Source organism: Jatropha curcas, chromosome 1, assembly GCF_041381405.1.
Source record: "Jatropha curcas cultivar XTBG-Jc1 chromosome 1, XTBG_Jcur_1.0, whole genome shotgun sequence".
In the NCBI taxonomy this organism is placed as follows: domain Eukaryota; kingdom Viridiplantae; phylum Streptophyta; class Magnoliopsida; order Malpighiales; family Euphorbiaceae; genus Jatropha; species Jatropha curcas.
Genome location: NC_143151.1, coordinates 21,409,739 through 21,432,048, shown reverse-complemented (window position 1 = coordinate 21,432,048; position 22,310 = coordinate 21,409,739). Strand labels below are relative to the sequence as shown.

At 34.9% G+C, this 22,310-nt stretch overlaps 2 long non-coding RNA genes across 2 annotated transcripts; one reads left to right on the top strand and one right to left on the bottom strand.

The window, feature by feature from the left end:
• Positions 1–2,151: 2,151 nt before the first annotated feature.
• LOC149499136 (uncharacterized) lies at positions 2,152–4,388 on the bottom strand. Its single transcript, XR_016318578.1, has 3 exons — positions 3,947–4,388; positions 3,111–3,195; positions 2,152–2,299 (listed from the first exon to the last, which is right to left on the bottom strand). It is a non-coding gene; the product is annotated as an uncharacterized LOC149499136 (long non-coding RNA).
• Positions 4,389–5,313: 925 nt separating this feature from the next.
• Positions 5,314–8,784, top strand: LOC149499135 (uncharacterized). Its single transcript, XR_016318976.1, has 2 exons — positions 5,314–6,067; positions 8,466–8,784. It is a non-coding gene; the product is annotated as an uncharacterized LOC149499135 (long non-coding RNA).
• The last annotated feature ends 13,526 nt before the right edge of the window (positions 8,785–22,310 follow it).

Below are 22,310 nucleotides of genomic sequence, written 5' to 3'. Positions count from 1 at the left end.
CAATGACCAAATTGCTTATAAAAGAATTTATTTCTTCTTTTTATCTTATTAGGAGGCTGAATGGACCGGGACAATATCGTGGGTTGTATAATAAAAATAACTCTCATTTTATTCATTAATGGTCGAGAGAACTTAAATTCGAGACCCCTCGCTTTTATATGTTTATAGGATCGATGTGATAAAATTAACCAGACAATCCATTAAAGATAGTTTCATAAAATGAAATATCGATTAAGAAAATAACAAAATAGAACTATTCTTTTTATTCGGCCTAATATATAATTATATCTTGAATTTTACAAGTTTTATAATTTCATCCTATTTTAACCTTATTGTTAAATTTACTCAAATTTCAACATTTTATAACTATAACAACCTCAATTCCAATTAAGAATAGGATTGAAAAATAATAATAAAAAAAAAAGAAATAGAACTGTACACTTATAATAAAGTTGCACTATCTATAATTTCAAAGATGATAATGCAAAATTGTCATTCAAATTAAATTACACTTTAAATCAATTAAGTATGTTCTGGTTGGCCATCTTACTAGTTTGAAAAGTGGGAGGTTTTCAGTACGAGTCTTCTTAACTATAAGAGTTCACCGATTTGAAAAATCAAGAAGAAAGTTACCCTTATTGTATAGCGTATCATATTATTTCGACCTATTAAAATTTCTAATGAATAAAAAAACTACTTGACACTCAAAACGATTAAAGAGTGTTATTTAAAATTTTCTGATAGCAATAAAATATGCATATGTTTTACGATTTATTTTAATTAAAAATAAGGATAAAATTCCATTTGCATAGTTTTCTCTCTTTTGTTTGGTTGGCACTTGAGCAATATCAACACTTGCTATTTTTAAGCAACCAATTGATGCTTTTATCAACGCAAAAGGAGGCTCTTGAAGTTAACAAGTTTTTGACATCCAAACAATGCCCCTAAAGCCAAACAAATTCGATGCCCAAAAGACATCCAGCCCAAGAAGAAAGAAAGGAAGGAAGAGGCTCAACGTGGAAGAATTTGGACCAAGTGCAAATATAATTTTGTGAAATGATCTTCTTACAAATTGTTTGGTGTAAAAACTGCAGCGTTTTGAAGAAACCTTGCACCTAGATCAGATGCAACTCCCCTTTTATTACTTTATAAATTCTTTTGCTTGACATGGGTGGGGGAGAGCAGCTTTTTCAGAAGCAAGTGGTGCAAGTGGGTGAAGTGGGCCAATCACAACTAAGTAAAGAGCTCTATATAAAGCAAGGAGAGAGAAGATGTTGAGGATACTCACTCTTGGCACTCGTTGCCCCGCATGTTAGAGTGAAAAGTAAGGAGAGAACCAACTAGGAGTAGCCACACACGAGGAGAGATAGTAGTAGCCTTAGTGTTATTACGACACAACTAGGAGGAACACCGAGGCCAACAAACCAATCACTCCCAAAGTTTGTCATTTATGCCTTCTATTCTTTTTGTGTATTTATTTGTGTTGATAAATTTGTAATAATGTTAAGTTAAATTTCCAGATCTAATTATGGGATTTTTCTATTAATTTAAAATACAATTTTGAATAGTTTGATTTATGTCTAAATGCTGAAATTCCTAATTAATGTGTTTGAGCTTAATGCCTGTAAATGTTTTGCCCTATATTTGTATGATTTTAGATTAGTTTATTAGATCGAGGGATTGATAAGCTAGATCGGATCCCACATATTAAACCTAGATCTGGATACCCTAGCTTAGTTCTCCTTCAGCAATTGGCATAATAACGTTTTAATCATGTTAAACTATGAGAGTAGATGTCATGTAGTTTTTAACAGTCCATTTAAACTCGAGAAAGGAACTTGAACACCATAAATCAACTCTTCATGGGTTCTACTAGAATTAATAGAGATCTCATAACTAGATTGTCTCAACCATTATTTGTTTGAATCTACTTTTGATTATCTCCTCTTACTAATTTTAATTTGAATTTATTTAATTGAAATTGCAACTTAGTTTAAATCAATTTCACTATATCAAGTTGTCACGACCCATTTCCGTGGGCTGGACCGGCACTAGGACCTGGGTGGGCTTAAGGCCCCCGAAGCCCGTAGTAAGCCTGCATTATTTAAAACTCGCATTCTATTTACAAATATATCCACCGTACAGTCAATATAATAAATGTCTATACTCTATTTATTCATTTACAACCCAGTTGGAATACAATTGCGGAACTCTACTTTTACATTTACATTGATATTTCAATTATTAACAGTCTTCTATAAATAATGTGTCAACTCCATAAGGCCTTTCTTTCTATTACCTGAAAAAAAATAATAGGCAGGGGTGAGCGCCAAACTCAATGAGTAGGGTTAGATAACCCTCTCACCCCACACAATCACACAAATACTAAAACATTTTAATTTGATCATTCGTTTAATTATATGATCATGCAGTTTGTCACACAAATGGCAATACAACAGCAATCACAATTATTATCACCTTCATATAATCACATCACGTGGAAATCAGTCAGTGGCACCACCTGAAACCCCAACGAGCCGTCCTCACACATGGCTCGCCCTCTCATACATGTGCACCAGGGAGCCGATCCCCCATACGGCCAACTGGTCTAATCCTCACTGACCAGTCCTCTCATTGTTTTTCCATTCTCTCTTTTCTTTTCCATACCAACAGGAGGCAACCCAGTGGTTTCCATCCAATCTAGATCATCAAGTGCTCACAACAGGAGGCCACCCTGCGGGCTACAATCAAATCTAGATTATCAGGTGCGCAACAACAAGAAGCCATCCTGTGGTTTTCCATACAATCCATATCATCAGGTGCACACGGGGGCGCCGATCTCCCATTTTCCCGGCCGACGGTCAAATTCCATGTCATATCATATTCAGGATCCATATCACAGACCGTCCTCACAAACCCATGGTGGTCCACGTCATCCCAATTCCACACAAACAAGGCACAGTATATTCATAGCACAAGTAATCAAACAATTTTTAATATCAACAAATAGTGCATCATAATATGGCAATTCAACAAAATAATGCATGATAACATTTAGCCGTGAATGCATGAATGCAAGCGGATGATACTAGTTATCTAACACTACTCACAGTTCTTTATTGTCCTCTAAGGGGACTGCCTTTCTAGCCACATGCTTCCAGCCTTTGTCCTCGCATTTCGGAATTTTATACACCTCTAAAATAAACAATAAAATTCTAAGTAAGAATTTTAATTTGACAGATTATATTTCTTATTCGTGTATTAGTCTTGGTTATCAGTTATTTAATTCACTTATTAATTTAAACTATATATATATATATATATATATATATATATATATATATATATATATATATATATATATATATATATTGGATTTCCTTATTTATTTATTTATTCTAAGTTATTGCCTTTAAATAAAACGTTTAGTTAGTTGTTAAGTAATATTTTATGATAATACTAACATAAATATGAATATTAATAATGATTATAATTTTAGTCGGTATTTAATTTATTAAACTATATATAAATTCATTACTCTTGTTTATTTATTTATTTGTTTATATATTTCAGATAAGTGCCGTTAGTAAATTAATGTTCCATAATAAATTTTATTTTATTTTCTACCAAAATTTCGACAGCACCTCCCCTACAATTCAACTATCCACCAATTAACTCAGTCAATCATTTTATCAAGTTCTCATAGCCCAATCCAGCGGGCAATCAATCCAGTCAATTAGCCCGTCCTTCACATTTATCCACATCAACAATATTTTGTTAATTTTTCTTTAATTCTATAAATCATAATTTCCCAGCAATTTTATTTATTACCAGAATTTAATTTTAATTAATCACGTATATTTTTATTAACCGACGGATCAACACTAAATTAAATTAATTCAACTAATCAAACTTGCTAAATGAAATTATTAGAATTAATTTATACCCGAAATTTAGAAATTTCTGTCGCAGGTTGCTAGATCGGACTTTTACGCGTGCCGGATCGAAACTACGCGCGCTAGAAGCGGCTGGACCACCTGAGGTCGACGCATGAGGGGCTGAGTTGCAGTGGTGGCGCGATCTGGCGGCGGAGTAGCTGGCGGTGCAATGGCAGGCGCGACAGATCTGCTCCTGGTGGTCGGAGGCGCGCTGGAGCTGCAACTAAGTTGAGGCACAACTGACACGTTGAGGCGCTGCTCCTGCCGACGGTGCTCGCCTGGACAGAGGCTAAGAAGAACGGCGAGCGACAGTGAGGAGCGGCAGTGGCGCGCGATGGCTCCGCTTGAACTGGTGGAGGCGCGATCTGCTTCTGCCAGCAACGGAGTCGCAGGCGCAGGAAAGAAAAAGAAAGAAAGAAGAAAAAGAAGAAGAAGAGAGGAGGAGGAGGAGGTCGCGCGATCCAGGGGAAGGAGAAGAGAAAAGAAAAAAAAAAAGAAGGCGTTTCTAGAGGGTTCTGGGCCATTCCGGTTCGATTCGAATCGGTTTGGTTCAACTCAATGATTTAGCTCTATTTTTGTTTGACTATCTGGTTTTTCTCTTGGTTTCAAGAAACTTTAAGCCAATTTACGGTTCCTGTTTATCAACAATTAATTATTTACTGAATAACCCCATTTTAGTCTCTTTAATTTGATTTATTTAATTAATTTAATTAAATTTAGGATTACTAATCGGTAAATCTAATTTTTATTATTATTTTAAGTGTTCCAATATCGATTCTAAAAAGTTTAAATTATTTTCAACTAGAAGTTCCGATAACTTGTTTTGGGCTTGAGCCCAACTCGCAATTTAGGCCCAAATTAAAATTACTCGGCACTGAAGCCCATACAGTCACAAATTCAGATTTTTGATTTATTAAAAATTCAAAAGTTTTGAAAATAAAAATTCAGGCTATTACACAAGTCTTCCTAATAATCAATTTCACTATATCAAGTCTTCCTAATAATTATCAACTAGAAAATTAATAACCTATTTCCCAATCTTTGTGGAACGATATTTTTTTCACTACTTATATGACCCATGTACTTGCGGAGCGTACTCCCGGAGGAAATTTGGTGAACATTTTCTACTAAAGAAGATAAATATTTTGTCACCTTCCTTTGTTTTCTCCTTTAATTTTAATTGCAAATTTATGATCGGAAAAACTATAATACGATATTTATTTTCAAAAACTATAATACGAAGAAAATAATTAAGAAGGAAATGATCGGAAAAATTATTTTCAAAAATTTTTCATTTAAAAGTTTAAATATTAATTTTAACCAAATATATTATAAGATATTTTTACAATTAAAAATAATTTTGTGAATTATTTAAATAAATTCTAATAATAAATACATTATTTGTTAAACCAAACCTGAATGCTATGTTAAATCCATTAGAAATCCATTGAAAACCAATCAAAATTCCTGACTTGGGCCGAACCAGATTCTAATTGAACCTAAACCGACTTTGGACAATGAGAAATTTGTAGAATATGGGAAATACCCGATCTATCCTAACCCAAAAAAAAAAAAAAAATTCTCTCCTTCCTGATTCCGCCGACACGGCTCCCCGCACACCTCCGTTTTCCGTTCACCGTCCTTAGCCGCCAAACGGACCACCTCTCCTCGCTAACAACTCCACCGGCCACCGGCTTCTCCATTCCGCTTCTTGTTATTGCGTCGCAAGTGAGAGAGTGAGCTGCGATTTCGATCTACAGCTCGCTTTTCTCTTCTCGTTTCTCCGGCGACTCCAGCATGATCGGACGACTCCAGCTTCACTCCCGTCAACGGCGTAGCTCCGCACTCTCCCTCTCCATCGTCATTCACCCACTGGCACAGCAAACGCAAGGAACTGCGGTTGCGTTCCGATCGGGACAGTAGCGCAACCAGCCCTGTTCCTTCGCTTTTCCGGCGACACTTGTCCTTAGCCGGCGTTTGTGATCTGATCTTCTCACTTGCAGCTTCTCCAACCACCATCTCCTTCACTTCCGATCGAACTAGCAGCGGCAGTAACCAGTTTGGAGAATAGATCTAGATGCCAATTGTTCTAATCGAAAATTCTGACTTCCCACGCGATTTACTATTGGGTAAGCCAATTTCCGAACCTCTTTAGTATAATTTATTAGTTCTTTGATAAAAATAAATAAATAAATAATATGAAGGATTTGATTTATAAATTAAGTCAGTGTAGAAATGAAATCCCTAGCTACTATTGTTAATGCAAAAATTTGGAAAAAAAATAAAAGAATTTAGTTGCTTACTAATTATAGTTTAAACATGTTTTGATAAGTGTTTTGGTGTGACTAAGGTGTTTCTAGCTTAGAAATATGTATGAATTGAAGGTGGCAGCCTCTAAACGGAGAAGGTCATGGTTTTGATTGAAATAAGATTATATTGGTGGTATGAATTTGCTTTGCATAATTTGTTGCGAAAGTAGATGTTCGAATGATAGAGTTTGATGAGAATTGAGAATAATTCTTAAATGGCAGCAGGTATTTTTTTGTTAATCACTTAAACTCTAGCTTTTAACATGAGTATATGAGGTTGCAATCAAGCTCTTAAGTGGGGATACGTGTTAAGTAGCATTGAAATTACTTAAAAATCTAAGTTTCCCTTGATATGGCAGCAGCTAGCTTAGCTATTTTCATTGAGTTTTGCTTAGTAAAACCTTAGCTATTTTCGTTAAGTTATGCTTAACAAAGCAGGAAATGATACCGTATATTAAATTCTTGAGGAAAAGAAAGACATGTATAAATTTATGGATGATTTGTGCGATATATTTATATAAGTGTGTATGCAATGGGTGAGCTTGAGGTTTTATATGTACAGGTACAAATTAAAGAATATGGAAAAGAATTAATCGTGAAAGCTAATTATGCAGTTATGCTTATATATATATCTATGTATTCAAGTACTAATCAAAGATGATAATATTTAAAAATAAATTGTTGCTTGATACCATGGTACAATGAAGTTGTAAATTTAATTCTCGCTAAAGATTGATTATTTAATGTGTAATATGTAATTTTGGTATAGAAAAACTCCAAAGTTTGTGAATTGGTAGCAGTTACCCTAAATTTTTGTGTTGTTTTAGAAGGACCTATATATGCAAGCGAGTGTGCTTTCAAGATTTAGTGTTCGTCGATTATCTATGGTTGATAGATGATTTAAATAAGTTTGTTATTTTTAATTTTGTTTAATAAGAATGATGATTCATGGATTGTTAAATTGTAATACGAGATTTTAGTTAACGAATATTGGATACATAAGCAATAGTTTTATATGATTGTTAAGGGTCTATATTAGATAGTTTAATTAGTAACATGTAGAGGTTAAGCAAATAGCTATTTTCACTTATTTGCTTATTTATTTATTTATTTATTTACTTAAAGTTATATATTAAGTTGAAGTTTGACATTAACGATTAAATATTGATGTGATTACTTTGGTTGCAAGAAGAGAAATAAAATTGTTTGATTGTCCAATGGATGGGTTGTGTGTATTGATTGAATAATACTTAGTGTTATTGGGATATTTAATCAGGTTGATAGTCTCATTTTTGGGGAAGGTGCTGTCGAAATTTCGATAGAATCTAGGCTAGTTGTATTTAATGGATAAGTTAATAGGTTTGTTTGGAATAATTCTTTAATATGATATATCTAAAATAAATCTCTTTATTTACTTTAGTTACTTCCTTTGCATTTATGATTTATTAAATCGTCTGAGTTCGTCCACTGCTCCTGCGAACCAGAATTTAAAAGCTTATCTTCTTTACCACTGTGAATAATAATAAACAGTGCTCTACCATCTGCATCATGCATAGTTACATTACCACATAATGCTATAATTATCTATTTATTTGATTGTTACTTATTTAATTCATTACTTTTCTACTTGTTGTATATATGTGTATATTTGTACATTTGCATAATCTTTGTTTATTAATGTGTTGCATTTAAATGCGATGCTTGATTATTTGTGTTGTGATATTTCTATGCCTTGTTTGTGTGGAATTGGGATGAAGTGGGTCACCATGAGTTTGTCAGGGCGGTCTACGATATTGTCTACCATGTATGGGGAGATCGGCGCCCCCGTGTGCATCCGATGATAAAGATTATACGGAAAACCACAGGATGGACTCCTGTTGGTATGGAAAGAAAAGAGAGTATAAAAAAAATGAGAGGACTGGTCAGTAAGGATTAGACTGGTCAATCATGTATAGGGGATCAGCTCCCTGGTGCACACGTCATGAGAGGATGGGTCATGTGTGAGGATGGCTTATTGGGGGTTTCGGTGATGCCATTGACCAATTTCCACTGGTTTGATTACCTAAAGGTGTAATTACTTGTGGATACTGATGTTGTGCCATGTGCTTTACCGACTGTGTGTTCAATTTAGTACTTTAGGAAGCATTTCGTGTGAATGCTTGTGTTATGCAATAATTATTATTCATTATTAAATTCACGTTTCTTTTGTTTTTTCCAGGAAGTAGATTATTCTTTATTTCGGCTAAAGCTCTGTTTCCTTCACTGCAGAGCTAGAAAATAAAATTTCCTAATTTCAGTAATTATCTTATTCTATAGTTATATCTATCAAAATTTACTTATATTTATCTGTTAGTGAACTCCGCAGTTGGAGGATTGTAACCAATAAACTTATGTAGATGTTTAGTTACTCATCTATGTGAAAGCATGAGCCAGTTAGCCCATATTATGGATGCTTCGTATTATAGTTGGGTCCGAACTATGAAATATTTAAGATGCTAGATTTGGGCGAAAGTATAATATAATTATGAGATTTAGAACGAATGGCATTATGGACTGATTGTTTGAAATTCCTATTGATATGGTTGAATTTTAGTAGTTCAGGTTTACTACGAGCTTCGAGAGCCTTATGCTTACTTGGGTTTTAGTGCCAGTCCAGCCCATGGTTCGTGACAGTAATGGTCGCTTTTTGGCCTTTTCTTTCTCATCGATATGTGACAAAAATATCAATATTTTATATTGCTGGAAAATGAATCAAGGAATATCTCTTTATATACTAATTTTTTTATGATGCATATTATATGTTATCATTACTCATTTATACTCCCTATTAGGGATGACCATAGAAAGGGTTTGGGTCTGATAATGTAAAACTCATTTAAACCCATATTCACAATATATTTTTAGAGTTTTACTCGTATCCTATCCAAATCTAATCAAAATTCTAAAATTTGGATTTGATTGGATTCAAGTTGGATTCATACCCATTGGCCTGTAGATTTTTGCAATCCCTACTCATTATTTTTATTTCTTAATTTGTTTTTATATAATATTGTGGTTATAATTTTTCTCTTGCATTATCTAGATTGTTATAATATTACCATGTAACAATTTTAAATTAAAAATCTGTCAATAAATATTATTCTTAAAATAATTTTTATATGATAGGACAATATTGAAAATTAAATATATTTAATAAAAAATTATTATTAATTATAAAATTAGACTTCATTTAACATATAAGATTTCATTAAAAAAACATTTGGTTAAAACAAGCAACTACTGATGAATTGAATTTTAGCCATTCATCCATTTTTGTGCAATCAAAGAAGGGATAGCATGATAAATAAAAACGGAAATATATATATATATATATATATATATATATATATATATATATATATATAAAGTAATTAATTTTAACATTTATTAGTATTAAATTATAATTTTAAAGTATATAGACTGAATAAAGAATTTTCTGCATGATTTAAAATCAATAAATTAAATAGATTAGATTAGATGAACTAAGATATTAAAATTTCTTATTCTGGCTCAGTTGAAAGCATAGCCCAAGGTGAGACTATCACCACTATACTGTCAATGAAAGTATTTCAGTCCCTCTTGGCTTCGTAACAGGAGTGCTCAAGGCCTGGTGCACCACTTTTCATTCAAATTCCCCGTAGCTAGAGTTGGACCAAGGTCCGGTTTAGAGAAAGCACTAAGAACCTTCTTTGCACTATGTGGTTATGGAACTACTGATTAATTAGTCTATATTCCCGCTTTATTTTTAGAATGACATAACTTACGGCTCTCCGACCTCATCGGCTTCAGTTTCGGAAAAAATCTACTCTTTCATTTGGTGACTTCATTTTTTAGAAACTTAGATTACTTATGTACCGGTAAACTCCATTTAGACTGAGATTTATCAGTTTGATCATTTAGTTTGCCAGTCAGTTATATATAGTTTTTATGACCATGTTACACGTGTACTCGTTGTATATATTATGATTTAATTTTTTTTACGTACAATATATTATGAAAGTAGCAAAATTAATTAAATAAAAGAAAATTATAAGCATAAATTATAATAACTGACACTTTAAAAGCTCAATAAAACATAAAATTTACTAATACTCAAAAAATAAAATTTATTAGAAAAATAATTAAATCAATATATTTTTTTAAAAAATTATAAGCATAAAATAATAATAATTTGCACATTAAAAATTCTCTTTTATTTTATTACCTTAATTTATAGTTTCAAAAAAAAAATATATATATGAAAAACACAACGGATAATTACCATACACTAGGCTCAAGACTTTAGGTTCAAGGCTAAGAAAAAAAAAAAAAAAGTGTCGTGACAAAAACATCTAGACTTTACACCGGCCAATGCTGCATGAAAGAAAGCATTAGTTGTTTTGTTCCCATTTGACAAAATCAAAATAAAATAAAGAGCATATAACTTTGTTAATATCGTGTTTATTAATGTCTATGATATGTAACATCAATATTTATTATTTAAGTTGTATTTGATTTATTCTAATTTTTACCTTTGTCAAGATTTAAGATAAAATTATTTACATTTGTTCAAATATTTATGTTAACATTAATATGGTTGTGTATAATATTACACATTATATTAATATTTTCTTCAATAAATTTTAATTAAAATGATTTTCGCACTACACAATCAACTTAGTAAATTAAAATATATAACTCTAATCTTTTGTAATAACACTTATTTTATTTTATTAGCCCATAGAATTGAGATTCAGATAGGAAACTAATATGATCAATCCAATTAAGTTACCTTTATTTTTTGACCAATGAAAATTAAAAGCCTTAAAACTATTTTTGTCAATCTATAGACTTAGTAAGAGGTATTTTTGTCAACTCTATTGTTCCCTTCCCCATTACCCTTCAATTACAGCCATATTTACATATTCCTCCTTCAACGTTTTGGAACTGACTTTAGCATCCCTAATTTTTACTTCCATTACATAAATGCATTCTTCCATCCAAAATTACTCAAATTTCCATCAAATGGCAAATAAATTGACCATACTAACATTTATAATATGCAAAATTTTCTTCACAATTAATTACTTTTATTCCTCCATCTCTCTGCTTGAATCCTCCACAAAAAATGGAAACGCCATCCCTCTTTCATGCCCACATATCTGCACTTTCTAAACTCTCTCATCTTCACATATTTGAAGCATAAATTAAGCATGGAGCTATCAATGTGAGATCAAGGCCTTCAAAAATGGAATTATGAAAAAATAAATGGAAATAAATGAATTTAAGCATGGGTTGATTTTCTTTCCCTTTCCCACGGCAAAGATGCCATTACTGCTAATTCATTATTTTTTTTTTTCAACTTTCCCAATCACCGGCTTGTGTCCGCAAGTAGTGACCTCCTCCCTATTGCCCTTGTCTCACAGCCATTCGCTCTTTCTCTCTCTCTCCATTTCTTTTCTGACTGGCGCAGTGATAGAGTGTGAGCTGCCTTCGCTTTTCTGAATGGAGCGACTCCACCTCAACCTCCTTCAACATTTTATTTTGATTTTTCGGCTAGATCAAGGACCGACCGATTAGACTCTTCCACCACACCCTCCTCTCTTGTCGAACGAAAAGCAGGCCATAGGTCCAAGAGTCGAGCCGACAGGATGGAGAAGAGATCATTTTTGCTGATAACATGACTCTCCGACCAAGCTTAATTTGTTGCTTGCTAGAAACTGAGAGGCGACAAAGGAGACGCTAGACCAAAGCTTGCGACCGCAGATCCCGTTACTGAGGAGAAAAGGAAAGTCTTTTTTGTGGTTTTGGTTGAATTAGCTAATTCTAGAAGGGTTCTGGTTCGGTTCAGTAATTTTTTATGGTTTCGATTTGAATCGGCTCAATTAGCTAATTCTATAAGGGTAGAATTGTCTTTTTTTTCTCTTTCCTTTGACCTTAATTTATGAGGTATACTAACAAAAAAGTAGGCTAATTTTGGACGGAGGTAGTTGTGTAATGAATTGTTAATTTAGGGAGGCGTGTGTTAGTCTTAAAACATTAAAGGAGACATGTGTAAATATGGCTATAATTTAGTGAGATAGTTTTTTTTTTCTCCCCAAATAGGATTATAGTGAAGGATTTTAGGTACCGTTTTATATAGCACAACCCAAAAAGGGGTGAATTGAGCTTTTTAAAAATTTTTACTTTTAAAACTCAAGTCAGAATTCAAAGCAGCGGAAATAGCAAGACTTTTTAGGAGTTAGTTATTATAATTAAAATTTTCTCGTAACGCTTATAAAAGATTAGAACACTGATTATAACTCAGATTCAAATTTTTTCTTAATGTGATAGGATAAATTAGAACTTGAAGAAATCACAATATTGAAATCTAAAATTCTATTAATCGACAAAAAATGAGCTTTTACACTTTCATAATTGGAAAATTATAAACAACTTTGCATTTTAGAAAACATAAATAGATGTGTAATCAGAACAAGGGTAATTAAGCAAGATCTCAAAAATTAAAAGAAGATTAAGATAAGGATTTATAGTGGTTCGGCACTAACTCTCCTATATCTACTCCCCAAGAATCATCTTGAGATCCTCTACTATGTTATCTCTTTTAAAGGGTGAGGGACAAACCAACATTAAAAAGGAAATAGATCAAAAATCTAGATCTAACTTTTAACCCACTAGATTTCCAAAGGTTCTAGTCGATCTCTATCCTTTTATTTTATAGAGAACAAAAAACTCAAAATCAAAACTTTAGAATCTCACTAACGGAGAAGGTTGCTTAATAATCTTTACAACATAACTTTTCAAACTAAGCTATACATAAATATTTTCATTAGAAATCTCTAGCCTACAACAGCTTATATGAATCTATGTAGACAGAGAGAAATACAATTATAAACATAATAAGAATAGAAAATAAATTTCAAAACAAAATGTAATATCAAAACTGTTTTTCAAAAGAGTTGTTGTAATTTCTTTTCTCTTAAAATTTTTTCTAGAAGAATAGAGAAGACAAGAAATAAGAGGGCTGAAGAGAAGAGCTTTGAATATATTTGAAAATTTGAAAAAATGATCTCTTACTCATACAAAATGTTTTAGAGAGAGGGAGGCATTTTATACAAAGGGAATGATATTCCTATTATAAATAATGTTGGGCATATCTTCAAAAAGCAAGGTAGTGCATGAGATAGTTTTGAAAAAGCTGTCAGATCCCTTTTTTGCACACACAAGCAAAGCTGGGTAGGTGGATAAGCAATTTAGAAAATAGGATTGTTTTTCATTAGAATGTGTCAATTTTGTCAGAACAAAACTGTTGCGCTTTTGTAGAAAGTACATTTAATAGCCTCCAAAATATTTTTCCAAAAGCCTTTTCATTCGGTTTTTCATGAAACACGATGATTAAAGGTTTTTCCCTCTAAAATAATTAATCAAAATATTTCAAAATAATTTTGAAAAAGAGATAAAAAAAATAATTTATGCTTTTAATAACATTATTTCAATGTAAAAAAAAAAAAAACATTATTTCTCTATCCTACATTATTCCTAGAACTCATATATACTAACCAATAAAAAAAAAAATCTTCACTTTGTCTTCATGATCTTCAATAATAATATTTGAGTTGTAGGAACATGAGCTCTTTATTTCTTTTAAAATTCTACATAAAAACACTTTAGCACATGTAAATTATTAAATTTATTTAGTTTGTTTAATCATCAAAATCTTTAAGATAATTGACCTTGAGCCAACAATCTTTAAGATGATTAATAGGAAAGATTAGATAATGAATACAATGTTAAACTTGTCAAATATCAAGTTGTAAATAATCAACATTATTCTTTTTATCATAATTAAAATCATGGTATTCAAACCCAAAATAAAAATAAAAAACACTTCACTAACGTTATTAGTTTCTAACATTAACAAAATAACTTAACTGCCAGTTGCCTATTTTGTTTTTATTGTTTATTTGGACTTGGTTCTAACCAATAGGTGGTTATATGATTCTTTGTCAGATTATTGTACAAATCTTATTTTAAAATTATTACTTCTAACATCAAATATGAATCACCCCAAAATTTTAATTTCAAGGGTTCGGCTACCTCTTTCTGAGCCTTTGAAGTCTTTTTTTCAATGAGTATGGTATTAATGTTAGCCAACTCCACCTAAAGGCTTAAGGCTTTTGTGCGGCATTATGGAGTTGGCTCATCGGGGTAGGACGGTCCTCACAACTCTGGAGTGCGGGAGATCTACCATTTCCATGCTCGAGTGAATGAGGATCACTACTTCCTCCAGGCGAAGAATAACTGCAACATCATTTAGAAGCAGTCCAACTTCTTTTCCTTAAATAATTAGAAACATAAATTTTCATAGTTCGGCATCCTTGCGGGTTTTGTATTCTGAATTAGTGGTCTAGTGGTTCTATGCGCTGCGTTTCACCTTCACCAACCCCTGAGGATCAACAATGTGTGCATTTGATAAAAGCTAGGGGGTTGTTGTCGGTGAATCTGAGGCAAGTGATTGCAGAGGGTTATCCTGTTCGTTCTCCTAGTGGACCCATAAGGCCTCGCCCTTCATCTTTTGGTAAGTTTAGTTCTTATTTGGTTTGGCATTTTTTTTCTTGTATTGACTTTTCTTAATTTACTCTTTTTTATGATTTTTTTGTAGAAATGGTTCCTAAGAACGCAACGGCTTCCAAGATGGCTAAATTTTCCAAGGCGATGAAGAAAAAAGCTACAGAGGGCAGATTAGACCAAGGGGTTTCAATAGTGACAGTTGATCCCCCAACGGAAAACACTGATGCTATTTTTGAGCCAGCTTATGTTGAACTTACTCTTACTAGTCCTTCAACCGAGCCTAGCAGTAAGAGGCCTTGGGAAGTGACAATTCCTTCTCCTTCCTAACCTGGTGAACCCCTAGATGTACAAACTTATTTCTTACGGAAGTATGAGCCAGCTTGTACCCTGCAGAATGACCATCCTAGTTGAGAGATGTCAAAAACGTTGAGTTGGAGGAAACCCTGAAGAGTCTAAATGCCACAATGAAGGTGTAAGAGGCTCAGTACAAGGCTGAGCTTGTTATTCGAGATACCAAACATGAAGAACTACAAGAGAATTTTTGAGTCCAATCTGAAAAACTTCAGGCTTTGGAAACAATAAATCAAGAGCTAGAAAATGAGATTCAAAGGCTTTAAGTGCAAGAAAGCTCGATGGATGAAGACTTGGCCAAAGCTTGCTTCAGACTTAGGACTAAAATTATGGGTAAATCGAAACCTCAGGATCCCGACAGGGACTGGAGTTGGGTGAATGAAATATACCTTGATGATGAAGAGGAGGAGGAAGAAAAGGGGGATGCTAAAGAGTCCAAAGGCAACCCTTTGTCATAAGATCCTAATGCAGATGGGTACCCGCCTTCCCAGTAGGTGGGTATCAAAGTATCAGCAGATATCCGCCCTATCTTTTTTTAAGGGCGAGGCACCACTAGAGATTTGCCTTTAGGGGAAAATGGTAGTTAGTCTTAGGTGATGTTATCTTGTACTTAGCTATAGGGAGATCTTTTTTATACTTAGCCTTATGTAGGAAACTCTTGTAATCATCTATATGACACCTTTCTTTTTGTGCTAATGAAAAGAAAGTTTTTATTGATGTTCAAGTGCTGCTTCTCTTTTCTTTTTTTAAGTACTTTTAGCAGTATTTCTTTTTTATTATGTCAATGTAGCGGCTAAGTATATGTCTGTTAGAGTTAATTCTTTCTTTTATTATCAAATTCTGAACCCTAGAGATTAAAAGACCGCACTGATATGGAGATTTGAGTATGTCTGAATTGATGGACTTAGTTAAAGGACCATTTAGGTCTGAGCTAAAGCATTTTGTGTGTCTGAACTAATGGATTTAGTTAAAGGATCGCTTAGGTCTAAACTGGAGAGCTGTGTATGTCCCAACTAATGGACTTAGTTAAAGGACTGCTTAGGTTCGTACTGATGGACTTAGTTAAGGGACCGCTTACGTCCTTATTGAAGAATTATGTATGTCCGAACTGGTGGGCTTAGTTAAGGGATCGTTTAGGTCCGAACTGGAGAACTATGTATGTCCGAATTGGAGAACTATATATGTTCGAACTGATGGACTTAGTTAAGGGATCGTTTAGGTTCAAATTGGAGAACTAATAAGAATGTTGAAAAATTTCTAAGTAAGATCCTTTAAGAAAAGCTTAATGCATCATTCATTAAGTGAAAAAACCTGAGGTCACTTTATTATTAAATATAAAGTTACTTTACACCTTATTGGGTGGAAATACAATATGCACTCTTTAGATTGTCTGCATTCCATATCTGAGGTAGCTCAACTCCTTCAATCTTCCTAAGCTTATATGTGTTTCGACCTAGCTGCTTTGAGACTCTATAGGGGCCTTCCCAGTTCTGCCCTAACTTGCCTACGCCTGCTGAACCCTTAGTTATCTCTGCTTTTTACTATACTTTATCTCCCTTTTTGAACTGTCTGCTTTGAACCTATCTGTTGAAGTACCTTCTTATCCTTTGCCTGCATGCCTCAGCTCGAATTGTAGTATCTTCTCTAAGTCTAGGTTGATTTTCAGACTCTCATTGCTACCGAGCTCGTCATATTCCCCTATTTTTTTGCTGGGAATACCCATTTCTACTAGCACCACTGTCTCGATCCCATATACAAGGGAGAAGGGGGTTTGTCCTGTCACTTGCCGAGGTGTTGTCTTGTAAGCCCATAGCACACTGTTTAATTTTTCTACACAGTTAACTTCTTCCCCATTCAACCTCTTCTTTAAGTCTTGCAGAATGGTTCTGTTTGTAACTTTGGTAAGGCTATTAGTTTAGGGATAAGCTACCGAGGTAAAATGGAGCCCAATCTGCCAATCTTCACAAAACGATTTGAAGTCTCCTAAGTCAAACTGTTTACCATTATCAATGACAATCTTATGGGGTACCTCATACCTAAATATACACTATTCCTAAAGAAGCTAATAACCCGAGTTGGGGTAATGGTGTTGAGGGCCTTGGCTTCTACCCATTTGGAGAAGTGATCAATTGCAACTACTATGAACTTTCTTTCTCCCATTGTACAGAAAAAAGGTCCTAGTATGTCTATCCCCCATTGAGCAAAAGGCCAGGCTGAACTTAAAGGTTGTAGCTTTGAAGAGGGTTTCCTGGGTACGCGATCATATTTTTGATAAGTAGTGCAATGGCAAACATATTGGTGAACATCTTTCTTCATCATTGGCCAGTAATACCTAGGAGCAGTGTTTTCCTAAGCATCACATCTGAGCCTTCATGTGCTCCACAAACACCCTCATAGGTCTCCCTTACAATGTAGTTTTCTTCTTCTTCAATTAGGCACTTACCCCAAGGGTGTGATTTTGATCTCCTATATAGTTCTCCATTCTCTAGTGCATAGTTTGCAGCTTTCCTACAAAGTTTGATCGCTTCTTATCTATTATCAGGCGGCCATCATTCTATATGAAGTCAATAATTAGACTCATCCAATTGCTGTTAGGTTAAGACATGAAGACTTCATTCAGCTTGTAGCTCGACTAGTTCTGATGCTCGAGCATCACTTCCTCTGGCAATTCTTCTCTCGATGCTGCAGTCTTAGCTTCTTCCTTGTTGTTCTCCTACTCTATTTGGGTTATCTTCTAAGTACCACCTTCCTCTAGTTTTTGTAAGAACGATAAAGCTAGGGAGTGGTACATGATTAGATTCGCCTATTTGGTGATGAATGTGCTTGTAATTTGATTGACCACAAGCAGTGAGTCTAGGAAAATATGAAGTACTGGGGTTCACCTCAAGGGCTACCTTAAGCCCTGTGATTAAGCCCTCGTATTCAGCGCCATTGTTAGTTGTTGCAAAGTCCAGGTGCACAGGTACTGCACTTTTATCTTTCATGGCCCTTGTAGTGTGATCCCTGCAATGGCCCTTGAACTTCCCAAGGCCCCATTAGCCTGTAATTGCCAAATGTTATTGTCGGGGTTCAGGACTTTGGCTCCTAGTTCTCGCTCTTCATGTTCTCTGGAGAACTCAGCCACGAAGTCTGCAAGCACTCCTGCTTTCATAGTAGTATGGGGTGTATATCTGATGTCAAATTCTCCCAACTTGATTGACCATTCCACCAAACTCCTAGAAGTTTCAGCTCGGTGTAGGATCTTTTTCAAAAGGTAGTTAGTTTGGATAAATATAACATAAGATTGGAAGTAATAACGTAACCTATTCGTCGAAGTAAGGATGGCAAAAGCCAGCTTTTCAACATTTGGATACTACAACTCAGCACCACTGAGGACTTTGCTAGTGTAATAAATGGGTATTGTTCTCCTTCCTCTTCACTGGCTAACACCGATGCCACCGTGTTTTCAGTAGCAGCTAAGTAAAGTATAAAGGCACATCTTTTTTGTGTCTGTTTAGAAGAGGAGCAGAAGATAGGAATTCTTTTTTGTGTCTATGACTCTGCTACTCTTTAACTGCTTAAGGATTCGATAGAAAGGCATGCGTCTTTTAGTCGAGCATAAGATGAAATGGCCTAAAGTTGTGATTGGGCCACTCAGCTACTAAACTTCATGAATGTTAGTAGGTGCTTGCATCTCCAAGATTGCCTTGATCTTTTCAGGGTTAGCCTTAACCCCTTTTTGTGATATCATGAAACATAAGAATTTTACCTACTTTAACCCCAAATATGCACTTGTCTGGATTGATCTTCATATTGAACTTATTTAAAATTTCAAATGGTTCTTGTAAGTCTCTGGGATGGTTGGCAGATTGAGTGCTCTTGATGATCATATCATCTACACCTACCTCTACAGTTTGCCCCATCTGGTCTTGGAACATGCTATTCACCAATCTCTGATATGTGGCACTTGCATTTTTTAGCCTGAAGGGCATGACCTGATAGCAATAGACTCCCCTATCTGTAATGCAGCTCGTCTTCTCCTCAACCAGCACGTTCATTCTTATTTGATGGTATCCTGTTGTTCTGTCTACAAAATAGTACACTTCATAGCCAGTTGTTGAATCTACCAGTTGATCTATGTTGGATAGAGGGTAAGGATCTTTGAGGCATGCCTTGTTCATACCAGTAAAGTCGACACATAACCTCCACCTCCTATTGGATTTCGGCACAAAAACTACATTTACCACTCAGGGTTATTGACCTCCCTTATGAACCTTGCCTGCAACAACTTATCTACCTCGGCTGCTATAACTCGTTGTCTTTATGGACCGTGATTTTGCTTCTTTTTCTTTACCAGTTTATAACCTGGGTAAATGCTGAGCTTGTGGGATGTGATGTCAGGTTTAATCCCAATTATATATTCAGCGGTCCACGCGAAACTGTTAACATTACCCTCTAAAACTATCTTAATATTGTCATGTACCTCTCCTGATAGCTCAGCTCCCAATGTTAAGTGTTTCCCTGGTTTCACTTTCCACTTGATCAGTTCAACCACAGGTGTTGGGTTGGAATTTGAAGTGTGTCTGGGTATGTCAAAAGGTTGGTGCTCGGTTGGTCTTGTGGATGGTTCCCCCTTTTGGCAGCCACATAATTGGTAGGGCAAAAGGTAACCCTTTCAATGGCATCACGTATGCCTCCCGAACTATTTTCTGATCTCCCCTCACAGCAACAACTTCGCCCTTATCAGAGTAAAAGTTCATAGTGAGGTACTTGATACATGTGGCTGCCTCCAGTTCATACAAGGTTGGTCTGCCAAGTATGGCACTATATGGGAAGTGAATATCTGCTACCATGAATTTTGACTTGATTTTTCTCGATGCATCTTCGGTTCTGAGCTCTAAAGTTACATCTATGGATCCAGACACTTGTATAATCTTCCCTGCTATGCCAACTATTAGGGTTCGGACAGGTTTCAGCTTCGCCTAGTCTAACTTTAATGCCTTAAAGACTTCCATAGTTAATAGATTAACCACACTACCTTCATCTAGTAAGACTCTCTTTACTAGAAAATTCTCCAAGATCCCTCCATCACTAAGGCATCATTGTGTGGAGCACGTACATGCTCATCGTAAGCCTTAGAGAATGAGATAGGTGGTCTTGTGTTCAGTTTTTATTAGGTAAAATGGAGTAAAATTCCCTAGCTCTCCTTTTTCAAGCTAAATTACTATCGCCTCCCGATGAGCCCCCAAAGATAGTGTGATTGTGCCTAGGGTATGGCATTCTGTTTTGTACTTATCCTTCTTCTCAATTTCCTTTCGGGCTCTCCCCACAAATTCTCTTAGTTCGCCCTTTTGCATGAGGTGCTCGATCTCTTTCTTTAACTGCAGGAGGCCTCAGTCTCATGGTCAGCATCCCTGTGGAACTCGTAATACTTACTCTTATCTCGGTAACTCGAAGTATCTTCCTTCATCTTTTTGGGGTAGTAGAGTTAGACATGGTCTCCACGCCCTCTTGCCCAGGACAATATCTCTAGGTGAGAACTATTCAAAGGGTTAAACTCTTGGTCTTGCTATGATTTTTCATCCCTTGAATATGGTGTTCTAATAGCATAACTGGTTTGTGAAAGTTGGAGGGGCGATCTCCTTCTAGGTTAACGTCTGCTCATTGGGGAAGAGTGTCTTCTATGCCTGGGCTTCACCTCTTTAAGTAATCAATGATTCTGAGCTTCATAGGTTTCATCTAGTTTTGTGTATTTGTGCGCTCGTACAAGAGCTCGACAAAAGTCATAGTGGTCTATACTCAAACTTTCAAATAACTTGTTGTACCTGCAATCCTTAGCCATAGCACTGATAACTACCTCATCTGTAACATCCCTTCCCGGTCCACCCGTTAACTCGAATGAACCGAGCTGAGACGCTACAATCTGGTTGAACCTATGTCCTTTCATGCTAATATCATTCTGTATGCTGAATATGATGTCAAGCTGTTGCTTTTGTTTCATTCAAGTAAGTCCACTTCTTTTACTTATTTATGGTACATCCCATTTTACCCACTCTGGCATTAACCGGTTTCTAGTTTGACCCGACTCGACTCAGGTATATGCAACGATTCGATTCAGTAGGATGTTACATCATCATTCAAATTTTCCACCTGCATTGCCATCCTTTGGAACTTAGAGACATACTACCTTAGAGTCTCTTCCTCTACGTGTGGCATGCGCCACAAGTAAGTGGCTCATGCCACTTCCCCACGACATGCTCTTTATGCTCTGTTTATTCTCTGTGGCTTCCTGATTAGGGAAGGGCCTGGCGCCATTATGTGTGGCACACACCACACCCATATGGCACACGCCACTTTCCCTGTGGTGCCAAGCACTTCATTTCAGAAGTCCAAAATGTTAATAATCAATAAAACTATCTCGATTCAGATATCCGTGGGCAAAGCTCCAATCTTAATTGGTCTGGGATGCATTTTTGTCCACAAATGGATTAAATAAACATTAATAAACAAGACTTTGAGTAGTGATGGGTGTATTTATTCATCATTTATGATGAACATCAAGACCTTGCACTCTAATCTTGCTCTAATATTTAATTATTACCTTTAAATTAATGTTCTTTACTTTGAAGAACTTTTAATTTTTCGTCCTTTAAATTTCTACCCTTTTTTTTCATTGTATTATAATTATTGTTGCACTAACTCGTTATTCATTAACTTTTAAACATAAACATGCATCATTTTATCATTTGTTGGTGAATGAATGTTTTATGGTTCTGAGTGTATTGCATAATTCTGTAAATGTTATCTATGTTGTGTACGTTGAATGGATGCTTCTTTATTGCTTTTGTTTTATTTTGTAAATTGGCTAAATGTAAAGGGTTCTAAGTGGGTTCCTATTATTGCTTGCTTGTAATATTAAACGGGTTGGGAAATTTGGAGGGTTAAAGGGTAGATTGTACAATTAGGTAATGGTTTGTAATCTTTTCTCCTCCCCCCCCCCCTCTCTCTTTGGATGGTTTATTTCATACTGTATGGATGAGATTGTGTGCTTGATTGACATGGTTTCCAAAAATTGCATTAAAAAGTATTTTACACCTCAATTTTAGTTAATTATATTATTAAATCATTGTGAATTAATGGACAA